The 20,236-nt window shown below is 33.0% G+C and overlaps 1 protein-coding gene across 3 annotated transcripts in view; it reads right to left on the minus strand.

Annotated features, from left to right (window-relative positions):
- Window positions 1-20,236, minus strand: part of LOC122630191 (AF4/FMR2 family member lilli-like) — a 110,914-nt gene that overhangs the window by 87,502 nt on the left and 3,176 nt on the right. The window contains exon 2 of one of the 3 annotated variants that reach the window (XM_043814429.1): window positions 20,058-20,143. The exons of the other annotated variants lie outside the window; for them this stretch is intronic. The gene's annotated coding sequence lies outside the window, so the exon portion shown is untranslated. The remainder of the gene's footprint in view (window positions 1-20,057; window positions 20,144-20,236) is intronic. 3 annotated transcript variants of the gene reach the window in all.

Consider the following 20,236-nt stretch of genomic DNA (forward strand, 5'->3'; position numbering starts at 1 on the left):
AAAAGAAAAAAGAAAAAAAATGTTCAGAACGTTTGATTTTAATCGATCTATCCGAGCATTCTCAAATTTATTAACGATAATACGAAAAATTTGAGCATTGTCGAATTTATTAGCAGTGATAGAAAAAGAAAAAAATTATTCGTTTAACGTAAAAAATGAATTATTTCCATGAATGAAAATATTTCTGCGTGATGTGAAATAAAAAGATTTCAAAAAAAGAAAAAGAATAAGAGAAGCAAGATATAATAAATATTAATAATTTCGAATGGTTAGAAGAAAATACCACCAGTGTAAATGCAAATAGGTATGTTTTTACAAATCGTACGATTGTAGGATAGCAAGAAAAAGAGAAAAAAATGACGCAAGATGTCACACTGAAAGAAACGTCACGGTCTCAAAATGTCAAATAATTTACATGGATTTTGAAGCGAGTCAGTAGTCAGAACGGACAAAGAAACGTTTCCTGTTCTGTTCCATCTTCATTTTTCTCCAGCTCTTTCACCCTATTTATCTCTCTCTTTCATTCTTTCCCTTTTTCCTGGTAACTAAATACAAAAAAGTACCATTTCTCTTAAAAAAAAGTACATCATACACCGTTCTCTCTATATACTACGTGACCAAAGATACGCGTGGTTTTATATTCCGCCCGAAATGAAATACCTTTTTAAATTCGACGTCTGGAAAAGTTCCGGAACTAAAAGAACAGAATTACGACCGGAAGGGCCGCAATCGTGGTTATTAATTAAACAATATGCAATATTCCCGTGTGTACTGTTAACATGCGGAAGGCATTATTTATTCCACTATTAATATATTCGCCGTCAATATTTTGCTGAAAATGGTGAAATGATGAATTTAATGAGAAAGACACAAAGAGAGAGAAAGAGAGAGAGAAACTTAATGCATTTTCATATTTTCTCTCTTTCTCCCTCTCTCCCTTTTTTCTGTTTTTCCTTGTATATCATAAATTTTCATACCGACAATAAAACTGATCCTGAAATAACGAATGCATTGAATATTATCTAGAATTCATCATCGATGCGTATTAAATGTGAAATATTGTATACATCTATATATGAGACGTATTATATATATATATATTCGTGTGTGTATGTGTGTGGTGTGTTTGTATGTACATATATATGTGTAAATGCGATCTCAAAGGAGAGTATGGAGAGAAGTGACAGACGCACGACGTACAACGTCGACATCGTTTAACATTCTATGCGTCATTCAAGGTACTTCTCTTTGCTTTCGAGCAGTGTTTAACGACAGCATCGAAACTCGAGAATGTAACACATTTGTCAGTGTCAAGAGACACATGTTAAGAATCTCACAAGAAAAACAGAAAAAGAAAATAGAGAGGAAGAGATAAGTTTTCGCGTAAACGTGTCGGTATCGTGTCTCTAAACTGAAAGAATGATGTAGAAAAATATTTCATAAATACATACTTTAACCATATAAGATATTGTCAAATTACACGATTTTTATAAAAGTATTCAGATAAATTGTTTTATAAGTGTTTTATTCAGATAAATTGTTTTAATTCAAATAAGTTGTTTTAATACACGTCGAATAACCATGACCGCATCGTATAAAATTTTTGTGAATGGGAAAAAGAAAACGAAGGAAAAGAAAAAGTTATCGCAGATTAGATTAATAATTAGGAACTTATTACACATATATCTTTGAAATAAATATTTCATAGAAAATAATAGGTTGAAAAAAGAATGACAAGTTCTTTTCACGAAGCATATTTAACTTATGGTTATAGATACCTACATTGTGGAAATGATTCTATAGTCGATGTTTTACGTATATAATATATAAACGCGCGTGTGCGTGTATGTATATGTATATGTATTATACATATATAGAGAACCAAGGCCGTGTCCACTTATCGCTAGTTTCCTGTGTGTACTGCACGTAATGGCCGGTATGCGACGACGCGAAATACACACGCTCATCGACTTAGATACTTCTTGCAATAGCTATCGAGTATTCATGACTCGAACCGATCGTTTAGCGATATATTATGCGAGCTTCGTTCTCCTTCGGAAAAAGCTTATTACCATCGATCTTGAAAATCGATTGCCTCTTGCACTAAGACCATAAAAATTGAAATAATTAAAATAAATTAAGTTGTTTCGAATTCGAATCGTTCAATTCGTACGTTTCTTAATTTTTTTCTTTTCGTTTTCTTCCTTTTTTTCTGTAGTCCCAACAATTACTATAATTTTCGTGATACGTAATAACGATCAAATCCGTTCGATTTTTTCGACGAGATGACTCATCTCACAATTTTTCTATATGCATTAAATCTCTATTTATCGATTTTTACAATTCACAATCAACCTTGTTTATGTCACATCCAACAAAATGTGGTATTGCGCTTAAAGAAAATTTCATTAATAAATGAAATGAATATGCAAAGTAAATGAGGAACGTAGAGAAACGAGTTATTTGTTTCTATTGGAATTGCAGCAATAAGTATAAAATCATATTTCGAAGTGTTTCGAAATTGTTATGAAAAAAAAATAAAAAATGTATACTATCTCTTCCTTTCTTATCTATAATAAACAATTATAAGAAAATAAATGTGATCGTATTAAATAATGCAACGCGATGGGATACGCGAGAGGTGACGAATAAAAATTATTAGATAGAGAAAAAAGGATGGGTTTATCGTTTTTTACAGTTGATAAAAGATTGATAATTTTTTATCGAAACGTAATGAATTCCATTGTCAATTTCCGATTCTACTAAAAATCTTAAACATAACATCGAACAATATGACTTTCATTAATGCACCGAGTACTTTATCGATCGTTCTCTGTCTCGATAAATAAATAATGCACTTCCGTTTTTGGTATCTATGCACATATGTGTATATATATATATATATATATATATATATATATATATATATACGTGAACAAAGAGAACGAGTTTATTAATTCGTTGAGTTCGTCTCGGAACGTTGAGTGCGTTTTCGTATGCAGGTAGCTAGGTATCCATATCGAAGGGAAGCTTTGTAAGCGCGACTATTGTAATTGGAAAACTCCGAGAGTAGATAGGTTTTAGATAGGGGTACACGAGCTGTCGCTATGTAGCTATATAAATAAATAGTTCGTTCGCGGCCATAGACAAAAAGCAAAAGAGCAGAAAAAAGAAGAAAAAAGGAAAAAAAGAAGAGGTGGGGGAAGAAAAAAAAGTAAAAAAAAAAAAGAAAGAAAGATAACAACTACCAACAACACGGATATCGAATGTATACTATCTACTTGATTGAAAAACTCGATGCATTCTCTGGGAAACAACGCAACTTTTCTCATAAAATTTTGTCGATAAATCGCCAGATAGTTTAATCGAATTTTAACACGGCATACGGTTAGTCGGACGACGAGTTACATTTGAAATATTAAGAGATGCTACCATTAATGATTCGTTTACTATTTGCCGAAGTAGAATGTTGGAAATAAAGGAGAAAAGAAAAGGAAAGAAAAAAAAAAGAAAAAGAAGAAAGAAGAAAAGAAAGAGAAGTGAAAAGTTTCTAACGAGCGCGGAGAATTCGTGTTAATCTTTCGCAATTAGATAAGAGAGAATAAGGAAGGAAGGAAGGAAGGAAGGAAGGAAGGAAGAAAGGAAAAAAGAAAGAAAGAAAAAGAAAAAGAAAGAGAAAGATAGAGAAAGAAAGAAAAAGATGTGAAGCTAATTAGAGCTCTTTCCTGTTCGTCCAAAAATCGTCGGTTGAAAATTTAAACCCCGTTTTAAAAATTCTTTAATAACAGTGATGAGAAAACAACAGGAAAAGGAGAGAGAGAATGAGAGAAAAGAAAGCAAAAAGAAAACATCTAGTTACGTAATACGTACCAATCTTTCATGATTATTTGTACAACGCTAATATCTTCTATGGTAAAAAAAATTCGTGGGTTCATTTTCTTGGCTCCTTTTCAGAGATCTATATTTTTCCGGAATGATACTCGCACGGGTTTGCGCCATCTTCCCTTGAAATATCTTTCCACTTGATGCCGCGACTAATGTAAATTTATCGCCGTGACAAAGACTAATGGGAGTAATAATGATATTAGCGTCATACGTTCATATATACGTATGCGTATCACATGACGACATGAGGCATTGATTAGAGCAACGACGTATGTGCATATGTAAGACCGTTTGGTGTTATCACTGACGATAATAATAATGATAAAAATATAATGAAAGGACTCGAAGAAGTTCATTTTAAAATATTCTTTAAAATAATATCGAGGAGATTCGTTCGAAAAAAACGATATCGATCATTCGATATAAATACTGCGGAAATATTGCATACTAATTTCTTTCCTAAATGATTCTAAAAATAAACGACATGTATTCACGAGTTTTACAAGCTACTAAACTAATCGACAGTCTGGCAAGTGACCTGAATAAAGGGTGTACTTACGATTTACGAGCCATCGATGCGAAAGGAAGGGAGAGAGAGGGAGAGAGGGAGAAAGAGAGAGAGAGAGAGAGAGAGAGAGAGAGAGAGAGAGAGAGAGAGAGAAAGGGAAAGAAAGAGAAATGGCAGATACTACCTACACGTTCAAACATGAAATTCTGCGGGCCGATAAAAATTCAACCTCGCCACTTGAAATATCACCACCTCGATAAACGTACATACGTCTCTCTTTTCCCTCCGATCGCTTTCAAATCTTGGAACGAAATGAATAGAGAACAGAAAAAAAAGAAAAGAAAGAAAAAAAAATGAAAGATGAAAAAACGAATGAATGGAACGTTTCAAACAAAGTAAGCAGTTTCCATCGTAAAAAGTAAATCGAATTTGTTACGAACGGAGAAAGAGAGAGAGAGAGAGAGAGAGAGAGAGAGACAGAACGATTCATTAATGGGAATGTATTAATTATTCCAAACGATCGTCCTATGACTTTTATTATTGCTTTTATTATAAAGAAATAAAAGCAGAACGCGATATCAATAATACATTTTTATCTCTTTTTTATTTCTTTTCTTTTTCCATCTCTTTTTTTCTTTCTCTTTTTTTCTTTCTCCTTTTTTCTTCGCCCAAGAAGAATCAGAAACACCGCGAACGATTTACGGCTTGTTTCGGTTCGTGTTGTCCAATGCAACTAACGGAAACCGCTGGAGAATTTAATTACCATCCCTACGGGCTTTAAGTTTCCCTCCCCTATCCCCGGAAAAGAGAAGATCGAAGCGCAGCTGGTTCAGCGGGCCGCTTCCGGCCACGATTGAAGCCCAATTTGATCCAATTCACGTCATATCGGGAAACGATCTTTACACGTACGTAGCTACCCATGTATTTACACGTATGTACATACAATACATGTAAATACGTATATACATATGAACGTTTACGAACTCGCGAGTACTCGGCCGGTTCTCAACGTAAAGGACAATGCGTTTGTTTTGATCAAATTGGACGGCTGATCCCATCTAACTCGCGAGAGCCTGGACTCATCAGTGTTATCTCACATTCAACGATCCGCAGCCAGCAAGGCTGCGGCTAGTACGCAATACCTCTCACGACGGCGTTCACATTCTCTGGTTGCCTTTGTACTTGTCTGCGTGCTTCTCTTTATATTTGTAAATAGGTATATATATATAATATATATATATATATATATATATGTACATACATGTGAAGAGGAGAACCACCATACTGCCATTGTGGTCTATTTTGATGAACGCGAATTGGATTGGAAAACCGATAAAGTTCAGAGGCTTGCCCCGGAATTGTTTGAAATTCCAGCCGATTCATCGATCGTCTTTTCTCTAGCAGCTGTGTAAATACCATGATGCTAATAACAAAAGGGGGATCTCTGTAATTTTTTCTTACATTACCTAAGAGTTTGTCAAAATTCAAATAAGACACACATCGAGGATTTTGAACTATTCCAAAATCGAGTAGGATATTCTATAATCTGTAATCAACTATTTCATTATATCTGTATAATTGTTTTTTAATTGAATGATATCTATGTTATTATTAATTTTTGACAAATTATTCTAACCAATGAACGAGTGAAGATTTTGTAACAATTTTGTACTAAGTATAGCACTCTCTATTATACTTTTATACAGATCTGGTTGAATAACTATTTCTGAAAACGTATTCGTATATTAAATATTCGGATAATACTGACGTTATTATTATTTCTACATGAAAAATAATGAAAATCTGTCTCTACTTTTTTCGAAAATATTCGGAAAGGAGAAGTTATATAAATTGCTTAATGAGTTAGAAAATTTTTATTCCACGAATCTCAATTGAATACGCAAAGAAATATGCAATTAAATGTAAAAGAATACAAAAAAAGAAAAGAAAAAGGAGAGAGAAAGAGAGAGAAAAGAAAGAAAAAAGAATCCAAAATCCGACGTTCCTAACGCAAAATTGACTTTGTTCGTGCAAGAAAATTGAAAGAGTTAACCCGTAGGGTATATACAAATAAACGAAAATTAATAATTAACGTGCAACCGAGTGCAAATAATGCTGAATAGAGAGCAAGCTGGTTAGCTCTCTCGATTAGAATAACGCCGCTCAATATGACTATTCTCTTTTCCGAATTAACGTGGCAAAATAGTTTCATGTTTTAAAATATTTAGAAACGGGTTCGGTGGTGTGCATGGATCGTTCAACAAATTTACCCAACTAGCCGAATCCTACTGAATCAAGATACGTCGATTCGAATCGAACAAGCAGTTTCATTGCTGTCGTTTATAACAATCAACCGATAGCCTCAAGTGTTACTTGAAAGCTCGAAAGCTCGAATTATACGTCCTCTTCATAGTGTATAGAGTACACATACACACATAGACACGCACATATATATACTTATACATATACGTTCACCATAGCCACTACTGTACTCTTATTGACAAAATATAGTGAGATTTTCAATTAATTTCATTCCACCTTCTCTCTCTCTCTCTCTCTCTCTCTCTCTCTCTCTCTCTCTCTCTCTCTGTTTCTCTCCCTTTCTCTCTGTTTACGACCCCTCACTTCGTGTTCTAATTAATAGCTACCGTTGTTATCCGAGTCTTCAGAACAAGTCAGGATAGAATAAATTCTAACTAACTGACATATCGTCGATCGTCTTGCACTTTTTAATATTATGTATAATATTATAATACGGTAATATAAAAACTGTGCGTGCGTATGTAGCCGTGTTCGCTTTATTATTAATCAGTGTTTTATTATTATTAATCAATTCTTCCTTCTTTTTTATAGAAGAGTGCGAAACTTTCTTCCTTTTTTTTCTGAAAGACGAAAAAAAATTTTAAGTAATAATAACGCGCATACTTTGTAATATTATTCTTTCTTCTTTTATGTTTCGCTTTTATTAATTTACTTTGTTAGTTTTATCTACTTCCTTGCTCTTTCTTTTCTTTTATCCTTTTATCGTCAGTAGAAAATTTCGAATTTTAATCGCGATAAAAGACGTAGCCTACTTTATGTTTCTCTTTTTCGCACGAGTTACGTTGAATTATCAAATGTATCGTGCGTTCAAGCGACGACAGATCGGAACACGTCGAAGCCCAACGACTCGATATCGCACTCGTTGGCTTCCAAAGGGGCTGTCTGACACACGTATGTCCGTGATGTGCACGTTCTCGTCGTGTACAACACGTCGATACGATGATTTATCGACCAACACATCGAAAAGAAAAAGTAAATATACAGATACCTATTACCTATTACTCTATGTATTTATATCTGTACTGTGTGTGTGTATGTGTATATATATCTGTGAAAGGGATGGAAAAAAGGCATCGTTAATCATGATGAACGAGAAATACGACTGAGAAAGAGAAAGAGAGAGAGAATGAGTTTGCCCTATGTACTATCTCCCGAGCTAGCTACGCAAAAACATAACAATTAAGTCAGTTGAATTGGTGGTAAAAGTCTTCCTCTACTTTCTTCGTGCCAGAAAATCAGTGAACTTATAGGTCGAAGGGTGAACTTTAAAAAACGTATATCTCTGACCTTTTCTAGATATTTTCGATTCGTTTATGGGTTTGATAAAGCACATACTTTTCCATCTACTTCTTCTTCTTCTTCTTCTTCTTTTTCCTTTTTCTTTTTTTTCCTTCGTAAGCTTATTCTTTGACGTGAATTCTTTCAAAACTTCTTGATTTATCTAGAGTTGTCGTTCAAATATATATACATATATATATATATATATATATATATATATATATATGTATGTATACATATGTATGTGTGGATACATATCCATCATACGACTTCGTGAAAATCTTTTCTTTTCTTTTTTTCTTTCTTTTTTCTTTTTCGAAGGAAAATTCTCAAGAAGTTTCAACAAAGATTTGAAAAATTATTCGAACGTGAATAAATCTATTTTTTCCGATGTACATAAATGGCACTTTATTGCTTTACTCACAGTACTTAAACTGACTCGATACCTACAACGACGGTGCTATACTCTTCTCATTGATTTACGTTAATAGTACATCGAAGCATTCCCCCATACACATAAACTTACACGTACACATACAAAGTCGATCGCCATCGGAGCGCTTTTATAAAGCAGAAAAAGAAAACGTTCGCGTCGACGCGGTCAGTATCCGATAAATTAACGCATGAAAGGGCACCTTGTACTCTCTCTCTCTCTCTCTCTCTCGATCTCTTTATGTTCGTCCTTCCGATGGAATATTTCCGATGAAATCCACAAAGGAAAGTTTGGAAATAATCGATACCGATCGAAGTTACAGTCACGATTAGATTTGTTTAACCAATAGTTTCTTTGTTAACGTTCATGACACAAAATCGACCGGCATTATTATAATCCTTGATCACAAAAATATAAAAAGACAATTTTCCTAAACGAAATCCGATCGATTTTTTCGTTTAGAAATATTGAAAAAAGGAAAAGAGAAAAATAGATCGTTCGACTATCTAACGCGATATACGAGTCGTTATTTTGTAAAATGTCACGAGTCTTCTATTTTTCTTTTTTCTTTATTGACTTTAACCATCTATAACGTCATGTATAACATGAGAGAGAGCATCATGTATAACTCCTCTCGAATATATATTTTATAATATTTTTTATGTTTTATTTTACGCTTTCGTTACATAATTCATTGTCAACTCGTATTCCAAAACAAATATTTTCTAAGTGTAAGTCATTTTAGATATAGCGTAGTATAATATTATATCGTACTATAAGTTTAACTTCATGTAACATTTTAGTTTTTTAGACAAGAAAAAAAGATTATACGTTAAAGAGCGTTGAAATTATAAATAGGGAAAATTACACATCGATTTTCACTGGAAACTCATGTTTTTTTCTTTTTTTTTTTTCTTTTTTAATTGAATCTCTGTCATTAATCATAAAGCGATGAAAAGATAATGAAAATCATAAAGTGGATCGATCATACAAATTGAAATTACTAAAAGCAATGACTTGTTATTAAACCATAAAAACATGTTCACGCTTTTTCTTAAAACTCTTGTACACATTTTTTTAATTTATTTGAAACAACTGAAATAAAAAGTAAGAGGTACGTATGAGATATTTATAGATGATTATCGTATATCTATTTGAAATCAAGGAACAATAAAATTTCATCGAAACGTATTTATTTAATGCGTTATTTCCCGCAAATGGAACGCAATTCATCGATATCGTAATAAAGATCGACAAATATGTCGCAGAGACCTTTTCGTTCGTAAGGAACGTCGAAAAGAAAAAGAAAAAAACAAAAAGGAAAAGGGAGAATTCAGCGACGCTTTTATATTGGTTCACTGTAGGTTACATATCGTGTACACCCCACCAGTTTTCTATTTCAATAAAATATTTTTTACTCGACTTCTTCTTTCTTTGGACAAGAGCATGAGCTTTCTCCAACAATTCGTTTATCTTATTAAATGTGCATATATATATATATATATATATATATATATATATAAAAATAGAAAAAGAAAGAAAGAGATCGAAAAGAATTAAGGAGAGAAGAAAGCGGATTAATACTTTAGTGGTCTTTTTTAAGGCTCACACAAAATTGGCAAATCGGTCTTCGTGAAACCTCCTCGAGAAACTCCATTGAACTTTCTCACCGTTCTGTAATCTATAAAGAGAAAGAGAGAAGAATAAAGAAAGAGAAAAATAGAAAGAGATAGGTACACAGATAGATAGATACAGAAAGGGAGAAAGAGAAAGAGAGAGAGAGAGAGAGAGAGAGAATGAGAGAGGAAAAGAGAGAAAGAGACAGGGAGAGACAGATAGAGTCCGTACGGAGTGATCTTAAGAAAAACTTTAAACGATCTCGCGAGATCTAATTGTCGTGAAGGGAGATAGAACGAGCCGAGTACCGAGATTGGCAGTCGACTGTAACTGAGAGAGAAACGAAAAGGTTTTTAGTCCCGGGATAATCGAACTTTGCCCTTATTCCCTCTCGTATTCTCTCCACCTCTGTCTCTTCTTCTTTCATCTTTTACTTCTTTTTCTTCTTCTTTTCGGTTTATATATCCGAGAAAAGATCGAGTTCCATCCGACGTACTTAGCCAGTCTCGATCGAATGCCGCTGCTTCGATAAGATTTCGATTGTCTGTATGCCTGTCTCTCCCTCTCTCTCTTTCTCTTTATATTTCTATCTATCTATCTATTTCTCTTTCTCTTTCTCTTTCTCTTTCTCTTTCTCTCCCTCCGTATTTCAGATTTCTTCCATTATTTTTCGTAAATCTTCGTGCTCCTTCGGCTTTCTTTCAAATTACCACGACATATTGCGAATCCTTCGATTCTATCGAAACATATCGATGTGTAATATGTATAAGTTCGTGTCAAACGATTCGTGTGAATATCTTTAAGCTTAGGCAATTTTATAGCTCTTCTTTCTTTTTTCTCCCCTTGTATTTTTTTATTCTTCTGCTTTTTCTCTCCTTTCCATTTTTTCTTTTTTTACTTTTTTACGTAAAATCAAACGAACCGCGAATATGTCTTCATGGAAAGTCCCGAGACAAATCACAAAACTTCTACCCTTCGAATTATTTTCTCTCATTGATTCGAACCGAGATCCCTCGGATCACACGAGATCCGTGCTTTATGAAACAGAAAATAAAAAGAAGAGAGAAAGATGTGTATATATAGATCGCATGTAAAACGTGAGGTAGAATCGAAAATTCCTGCCGGCTCGTTAACGACCTTCCTTTTTTCTCGTTTTCTCGTTTTCTCGTTTTTTCTCAACTGGATATAAATTTCTGTCTGCTGACGTGAAAATAGCCCGAAAATTACGAGTTTCTCTCGTCTTTGTAAATAAATACGAAATGTGTTGGTAAACGAAAAAATTTTTTTTGAAAGCCCAATAAAAACCTACTACGTGATTTTTATTTGAGTTGAAACATATTTGAAATACAGTAAGAAGGTATTCTACAATCGTAAGGTCTCTTATGTTTTTGACGTAGTGACAGTAGTATAACTCTGAAATAAATCAAAATATTAACAAAATCTTTTCGAAGAGATCCCGACGTTTCATATCAAAATCTAAATCTGTGCGGGTGTATGTGCATATAACTCTACTGTCAAAACGGTGAAGTAGATTAGTTTGAAATTTATATCAAAAATTCACTAGTATTTCCAATTCGAGTTGACTTTTGATTACGAAATAGTGATGGTGTTTAAAAACTTAAAAATTTTATAAAAATTTATGTGACGCGCGACTGAAGAATTCAAAGTTCGCAAGAATATTTAAAATTTTATCGGATAATAACGATGAATTTTTTTCAAAATTTGTTCAATTTTGAAATATATTTCCGAATATTGAAAAGCCTTAAAACAAAATGATTCAATGATATTGAAAGAATAAGAAAGCACGTTTTTTTCATATAAATGCCTCTATGGATAAAGGAAAAAGTGAGAAGTGGTGGAAGAAAGGGATTGGTTGGAAACGACCTGTGATGCTCTTCACTCAATCCATACTACTTCGATTGGATCGCGATGGTGAGGCTCGTTTAAATGCCAATATTATTAAAGTGAGCCTTAGATAGTTTTAGTCCTTCGAGAACTATTGCCCTTTCACATTATTCTCGATCTTATATCCGATGGAGAAAAAATGTAATATTACAAGAAATATTTTTTTCGGAAAACATTCAAGATAATAATTTTCTTGAACATTCGAATCTACATTGAATCGTAACAAAAACAATCACGTAATAACTTTAATTAGAAAAGTAAAAAAATTGTTCAATCGACTCGACTAATTAAAAAAAAAATCAAGCTACCTTTGACACAAATGATTTTCCTTTTTTTATAATCGATATATATCTTTCCGTTATTATATCGTAGAAATTATTCGAATTTTTTTTCTTTTTCTTTTTTTTTATAAAACAATGAAACGATATATCCCATAATAATCCAATTCGAATGGAATTGTTGATCGAGGCGAAATTCGAAATGAATTATTGACTCGTACTACTGTCTGATTTATCAGTAGTAACGGCATTTTCAATCGGACAGGTTACTCTATGAACGATTAACGGATATCTCTTGTAGCGAGATCGCGATGATAAAATTTAATAAATAATCTTTCGGAGATAGAGGAACGATTAAAACGATCTATCTACGTGAATCGAAATCCGAATAGTTTCAGAGAACGAGGGCTGAAATTCCGATACGGAAAATCTTCATTTCTCGTGGCCGTCGCAAAGCGGTTTTCTTTCTTTCTTGAGTCAAGTCACGGCAGAAGAAGAACACTACATCAACTTACGTCCCCATCAGCGTCGATTTGTCGATACCACTCACGAAGATATCCCTGCAGCTCCGGCTTCTTTCATTGTTAACATTATCACGCTCGAAAAGGAGAAAAAAAGAAAGGAAGGAAGAAAAAAAGAAAGAATGAATGAAAGAAAGAAAGAAAGAAAGAAAGAAAGAAATGGAACGATCGCGTGCTCGCGATATTTATATGTCGATTTCTCTTACGCATATCTGCGTCTTTTGTCTGTGTGTTCAAGAAAAGTTCCTCTTTCAATCTACCAAGGGATAAATTCAGATAAATATGACGTAAAAAAAATGTGTGATTCAATTGAATATCATCTATTTATTTAATAATCAATGTCTCTTTCATTTTTACTAACTTTTCACTTTCGTCGAAATTTAATAGAAATTAGGATTCACCTTTTTGTCTTTGAATATTGACTTTGTCAATCCTTTATCCGAAACTAGTTCAAGAGAATCGTCCTTGTTTGCGAACGTGACGAAGGAATTTTGAATTTCCAAGAACGATACAGCAACACTCAGGTTTGAAATGCAAATGTCGATCCTAAGTTGTGACTTTGGATCAGTTAGATTTCGCGAACGAGATTATCTAAAATTTACGAAGGTTCGTATCGTCGTTTTACTCGACCGGTATCTCGTTCTTGATGTCGGAGAGAGGAGAAGACCGACGAAATTTATAGCAGGGAGGTTGTAACCTACGTACGTGGCCGAATTGTGGTTCGTCGCTCGAGATTACAAAACAGAAAAGTTCTCCCGATGTTGTCCGACCACTAGTGGTGAGTACGAACGAGAAGCTTTTTCCTTCTCTTTCCTAAACGATTCAACGATGAATCTACTTTTGGCTCACCACGAACAACTTTCGTAAAGTGACGTGTTCGAATTTATCTTTAAGAGAAAAGATTAATGAATGGAATATTGCTGTATCGTGTTTTATCTTTTTCTTTTTTTGTTTCCTTTCTGTCTGTCGCGATAACGGTACGAACAAATTTCACCGACTACGACGATAAAGACGATGTTGCATTTTTAATGACGCAGAAGAAAACATTTCGTTCTTATATTATTAAATCCCACTGTAATGTTCCATAAACTTAAAGTAACCTTCCTACTCGACAAGGAAACTAATGTTTCAGAATTTATTAGAAAGTTTGTCGTACTCGTTAATCTCAATAGAAAATATTTAATTAACGTTTTGTTTTTCCTTTGTTAAATATATTTTTTCTTTTTTCTTTCTTTTCTTTTTTTTCTTTCGTTTCTCGTAAGACTCGGTACGTCTATACTTTTATTCTATTGAAATTGTAATTCAACTTTTTCAACGGGAACCAAATTTTCCTGTCAATTTATATAAAAGAATATATTAAACGACATTTAATACGATATTTAGTACATTGAATATGACATAAATTTAATATGACAAATTTAATATGACATAACCATATAAAATAAATGAGAATTAAAATATACGGAAAGAAAATTTATATATAGAGTTAATCTTATTTTGGTATTCTTTGTTTCTTTTTCTTTTTTTTTTTTTTTTACAAATACGTATTATAAAAAAAAGGAGATGCAATTGAGACGAGATATATTGATCAGTATATAGTAGATACAAATAACAACCCAAATAGGAATGTTTTATGTTTCCATAAAAATATATTTGTGTCTGTATCATAAAATATTTTATATTCACCTTACGTATATTTTGTAATAATTGTAAAGATGAAATCAATATTTTGTAATCAGTAGCGTTCTTCAGATCATACCGTAGCAAAATATTTTACATCATATAGATACATCTGTACGAAATATCATTTCTATGTTATTTTTCTATTCTATTTTTATAATTCTAACCATCGTTATTACTGTTAAATAATGTTAACACATTAATACGAATATAACAATATTTAATAATAATCATTACTATATGTTAAGTATTTTCCTTTTCATTATTGATAAAATATTGACAAATTCTTCCCTTAATTAAATTTTTTATTCTTCCCATTTACTAATTTATTAACTTCAAAAAATGTACGAGTTATGAAATTGGTAGATACGATCGGTTTCTAAAACTTTACCCCTTACACTGTATCATAAAAATATTCATAACAAATTAATTTTCTTTTAAAAAAAAGGTTGAACGTACGATAATAAGTGTTCTCTAAATTAATTGATAATTTTCAATATCAAAAATTTCTGTCAAATACAAAATATAATATAAACTTTATATTACGATACAATATAAAATTATATTATATTATGATATATACGATACGATTTCTACAATTTTTTTCTAACATCGACAATATTGTCAAATATATTTTATTATGTAATATCATCCAAACATCCAAACAAAAAAAAAAAAAAGAAATTTGAGTATCGACTTTGAAACGATAAAACAATCCAATGCTATTCGTCAAAAAATTCATCGATCTGATACGACCTTTGAACGTTTCCTTCGACGCGAAAAGAAAGATAATTTTGTGAAGAACTCCTGAGCTTTTGGATGTTCATCCTGGTGGAAAAGGAATCTATGGAAATTCGAAGGCGATACGCGGCGTATCCGACTCTGACGTTGTTGCTGCCAGTGAGTAAAGAACGACCGTATACGATAGGAAAGCGTGTGATTTAGGAAGATATTGTGACATAGAGAGAGAGAGAGAGAGAGAGAGAGAGAGAGAGAGAGAGAGAGAGAGAGAAGCTGATAAACGAAGAAGCAGTTTGGTAGGTCGGTCGAACAGACAAAAGAAAATGTGTCAGTGGAGAAGAGAAACCGAAGGAATAGACGAAAGAGGAAGACGAAGAAAAAGAAAGAAATAGTACAAAAAAAAACGAGAGAAAATATGTGTATAAGAGAAAGAGAGAGAGAGAGAAAGACAGATTCTATAATACACGGAGCAATCGACGTAACCTACATTTCGACGAGCCAAGCTCGTCGCGTCTGTAGATTTCATCCATCCACTCGTTTGCCCAACGAAATAATAAATTTCATGCGTCGTAAGGATCATCGTCGAAAGCGGAGTTTACTTTTCTTTCTCTCTTTCTCTCTTCTTCTCTCACTTTGAAACCATAACACACATGTATATCTATACAAAGCTGTGTTCCACAGCTTCGAGGAATTCGGCAATGGATGCCGCACGTAATAACAATAAAAACAGTTCGTGTAAACGTATACCTTATTTGACCTTATTTACAAGTTATAATAAGAGTTTTGTGTCGAAATAATTTATCAATCGAAGGATCAAAGTAGTCGAATTAATACCACTTACCTATCTATTTATAAACAAAACTCGATATCCGTCGTTCGACCAATCGATTGTGTATTACTTTTGGAACTACATATTTGAAATCTATAGTTCGTGTATAGAATATCCTGTTCGATACAGTGTTAGAATAAATATTTCGCGAGATAATTGAACAAGATTTCTCTTATATACGTTGAGAAATGATGAGAATGTTAAGAAGGTGATCGGTCAATGGTAAAATGTCTACGGACGTTTGTATTCAGACGCAAGGAGGTCATTTTGTATGCCTCTTGTGAATGTAAGCAGATACGCTGTGTTAAAGAAGAAACTCAATATAACTAGGAAATAAGGTCAAACAGAGAATATGTTTATATGAACTTTTTTTTTATTGTTCTCATGTGCGAAATCCACCACCGAAGCAATTCCCCGAAGCTACGGGACACATTCTGCATACGTAGATACATATTATGCCTATATACTATACGTTCTATATACGTGCTACCTAGTATACATATATATATGTGTATATATATATATATAATATATATTATATAATACATATTATATATATATTAAATTTTAACTGTCCTCAAATTTTTGCTATCCTCGTCGTCGAAATGGAGAAATAATAAAATGTTAAATGACACGTAAACAGGATTGGTATATTCTGATGAAATCATTAAACGGTTCAGTTCAACGACGGAAGGGATTTTGAAAGAGAACAAATTGACGGTAGTAATGCTGTGTAATCAAGAAGCAATTAAATTCCACATGCACCAGGAAATATTCTCGACAAGATTGACGTTCTCTTGTATAGTCCATCTCCACCTCACTTTTCACCGCTCACCACCCTCTCTCTCTCTCTCTCTTGCTTTCTCTTTGTTTCTGTTAAGGGGTCGATCGTTGCAACGACAAGCTATAGGGGAAATCGAAAGTACGGCTTACCACGATCTTGTTTACTGAGAAAACAAATCCAGTGGAAAAAAGGAGACCCAGGTTAGATCGAGATTACAAGGTTAAACTTTAAACAACGATTTTTCACCCTTATTTCCATCATCCATCCCTCCCTCCTTCTCTTTCTCTCTCTCTTTCTTTGTCTCTTTTTGTCTCTCTTTCTCTTTCCATCTACTTTATGTTATCCGATAACTAGGACGAAACAGAGCAGATTATTTCTTTCAACAACTATATAAAAAGATATGTCATTGAAAATTCAAGAGCCACAACAAAAGTAAAATATGTTTTTCTTAATATTAGTAAAAATGAGGTGCTTTACTGCCGTTCTTTATGCTTGATAAAATCCTTATCAATCTTACTAAATATTCACGTTATGTTCATCGATATGCTATATTTAAATTGTATTTTATATAGAAGGTTTAACTCTAATGGAAAAAAAAAATAAAAAAAAAAGGAAAGAGAAAATGTTAAAAGAATTATAAGCTAATATTGCTTTATGAAAAATCTATCTATAAGGTTAGTACTCTCTGTCAAAAGTTTGAAACTACCTTGCATGAACTTATCGAGAATCGATGATGACCTAAGATCGACTACGTTCGAAGTATATACAAGTGGACCAAGTAAAGAAGAATAAATGCAAATCTCGAGTTTCTTTACATAACTTGATATGAATTTTATCGCTTCCCATATGGAAATATTAGAACAGTGACCGAAAAGAAGACAAAGAATAAGAGAGGATACTCGAGAGATTATATTTACAGATTTCGCGGTACTTCAAGGATATATGAATTTACCTTTCGAAGTGTCTTCTTGTATTTGTAAATCGGAGAAGAAAAAGATAGAAGTGAAAGATAAAGATAAAGAATAAAATTTCGAAATCGATCGATCTTGTTCTTTCTCCGTCCATTTTTATTTTTTTGCACATGAGTTACAAAAATATTCATCCTACCTTTTCGTGGAACAATCCGTCCAACATGAGAAATGAAACGAAAAAATTTATGATAAAAAAAAAACTAAAGAAAGAATTAGCATAGAAAAATTACAAAAAAAAATAGAAAAAATAGGGAGAAAAAAATAAAAGAAAAAGGTCATTGATGTACATTTACATACGTAAGTACATATGCACATATGTACGTGAGTTTCAACCTCAATCAGAAATTAACGATCGAATTCCTTCATTAACGCGTATATACAAATTCCAACTAGTCGGCAATGTTATCGTACATTGAATTTGTCGACGTAGCACGTCGAAATTGTCAACCCGTCGTCGTTCACAACTTGTTGTTAAATTAAACTTTAATACCTTGGCGTAAGCTCGTCAATAAAGGCTTACGAATAATCATTAGATCGTTGTTTCAACCTTTATTCGCTATACTGTACCAATCGTTTCACCTTAATAATAATAATAATATTAATAATAATAATAACAATAATAATATGATAGCAACAACAAAATCATTAAACTTGGACATTAAATTTCTTTCAACGTGTACGATATTTAATTGATTGATAAATAATTGATACGAAAAGAAAAAAGTAATAAAAAAATGCAATGAGTATAGTCGAACAAGAAAAAAGGATGTTATAACAACAAATTGTCGATTTGAATTGGAGACCAAAAAAAAATCGTATAACGAGATTAACGAAGCGTAGATACGAGATGATCGAGTAATTACTCACCTTTTTGGCGAAAAAAAGCGTACGAGCAGTGGCCTAACGAGTGGTGGGATCCTAACGCGAATTCGGAAGCGACGATATTTTTTTTCTCCAATTTTACCGCTGCCGCGAACCACTCGAAAAAAATAAAAAATAAAAGGGGTATAAAAAAGAGTATGTGTGCGTTCTTGGACGTGTATACATGTGAAAGATAAAGAGAAAGAGTTCGATCTGTATAATAAAACAAATTTCTCGATCTCTTCGTCGCGATCCTCGTAGTGCGTTTTTGTCGATACGATTGTATAATTCTGTTGCAAAAATAAACGTCAAACTTCTTCGATCGTTATTGTTGCTATCCTCTCGTGATTCTACATACCTATATGAATTTTTATTGAATTTCAACGACAATCTCTGTCTCTGTCTCTCTGTCTCTGTCTCTCTCTCTCTCTCTCTCTCTCTCTCTCTCTCTCTCTCTCTCTCTCTCTCTCTCTCTCACTCGCTCGCTCTTTTTTTCTCTCGCGTAAAACTTTTCAACAAAGCAAATTTCGAGTAGTAACGAATATCACAATTTTTATGATAGTACAAAGCACAGTGTCGAGTGATATGGATAACGAAATGGGTCATAAAAGTTATGCTTAATAATTACAAGTAAAACATTTAATTGCTTCTATATAACATATGATAGAAACTTTTCAATAAATTTGAATACTAATTGAACAACGAATCAAAAAAAGAAAAAGATTCCTTAAAAATAATTACTTTTCAAAGTAGCTCGATTCATTAAGATCTTTATCTCAAACCTATACGTTTAATAAATATAAAATATCTCGAATTTATATCTACAATTCTAAATCTCCCGATATTTTCCTATTAATATAAGTATACATATGCAGATATATATATATATATATATATATATATATATACACATACATACATACATACATGTAGAAAAGAAATGGAAAAAGGAAAAGAAAAATGTTAGACGAAATATGGGTTATGTACTTTCGCAACAGTACGAAAGGGGCTTTAAGAGGGTGAGTCAGATGTTGAAGTAGGAGGAAGGAGGAAGAAGAAGGAAAAGGAAGAGAAAACTTAGGATAGGGAAAGTACGTTAAACAACAGTTGGTGTAGGAGAGAAAGAGTGAGAGAAAGAGACAGAGAGAGAGAGAGGGATAGAGAAAAAGAGAGAGAGACAGAGAAAGAGAGACACACACACACACATACAAAGGAAAAAGAACAAGAAATAAAAGTAAAAATGGATGAACAGAAAGCACGCTGCAAAAGCTTTTTACAAGCTCCCTTTTACTATTTCCTTCTCCTCGTTCTCTCTCTCTCTCTCTCTCTCTCTCTCTCTCTCTTTCTCCTACTCTTTCTCTACCTATCTATCCATCCATCTATCTATCTATCTATCTATCTATCTATCTATCTTTCTTTCTGGTTTCTCTCGAAAGAGAATCACCTTTCATGGACAACGTTGTCCTTGCGTGAGAGATAGGTTAAACGTATTTCCGAGCACTTTCGATGGAAATTGGATGTCCGGTGAACCTAAAAAAAAAGCAAGGACTAGAAAACGCAAGTAGAGAGACACATACACATTCTCTCTCTCTCTCTCTCTCTCTCTCTCTCTCTCTCTCTCTC

Source organism: Vespula pensylvanica, chromosome 6 (genome assembly GCF_014466175.1).
Source record: "Vespula pensylvanica isolate Volc-1 chromosome 6, ASM1446617v1, whole genome shotgun sequence".
Lineage (NCBI taxonomy): Eukaryota > Metazoa > Arthropoda > Insecta > Hymenoptera > Vespidae > Vespula > Vespula pensylvanica.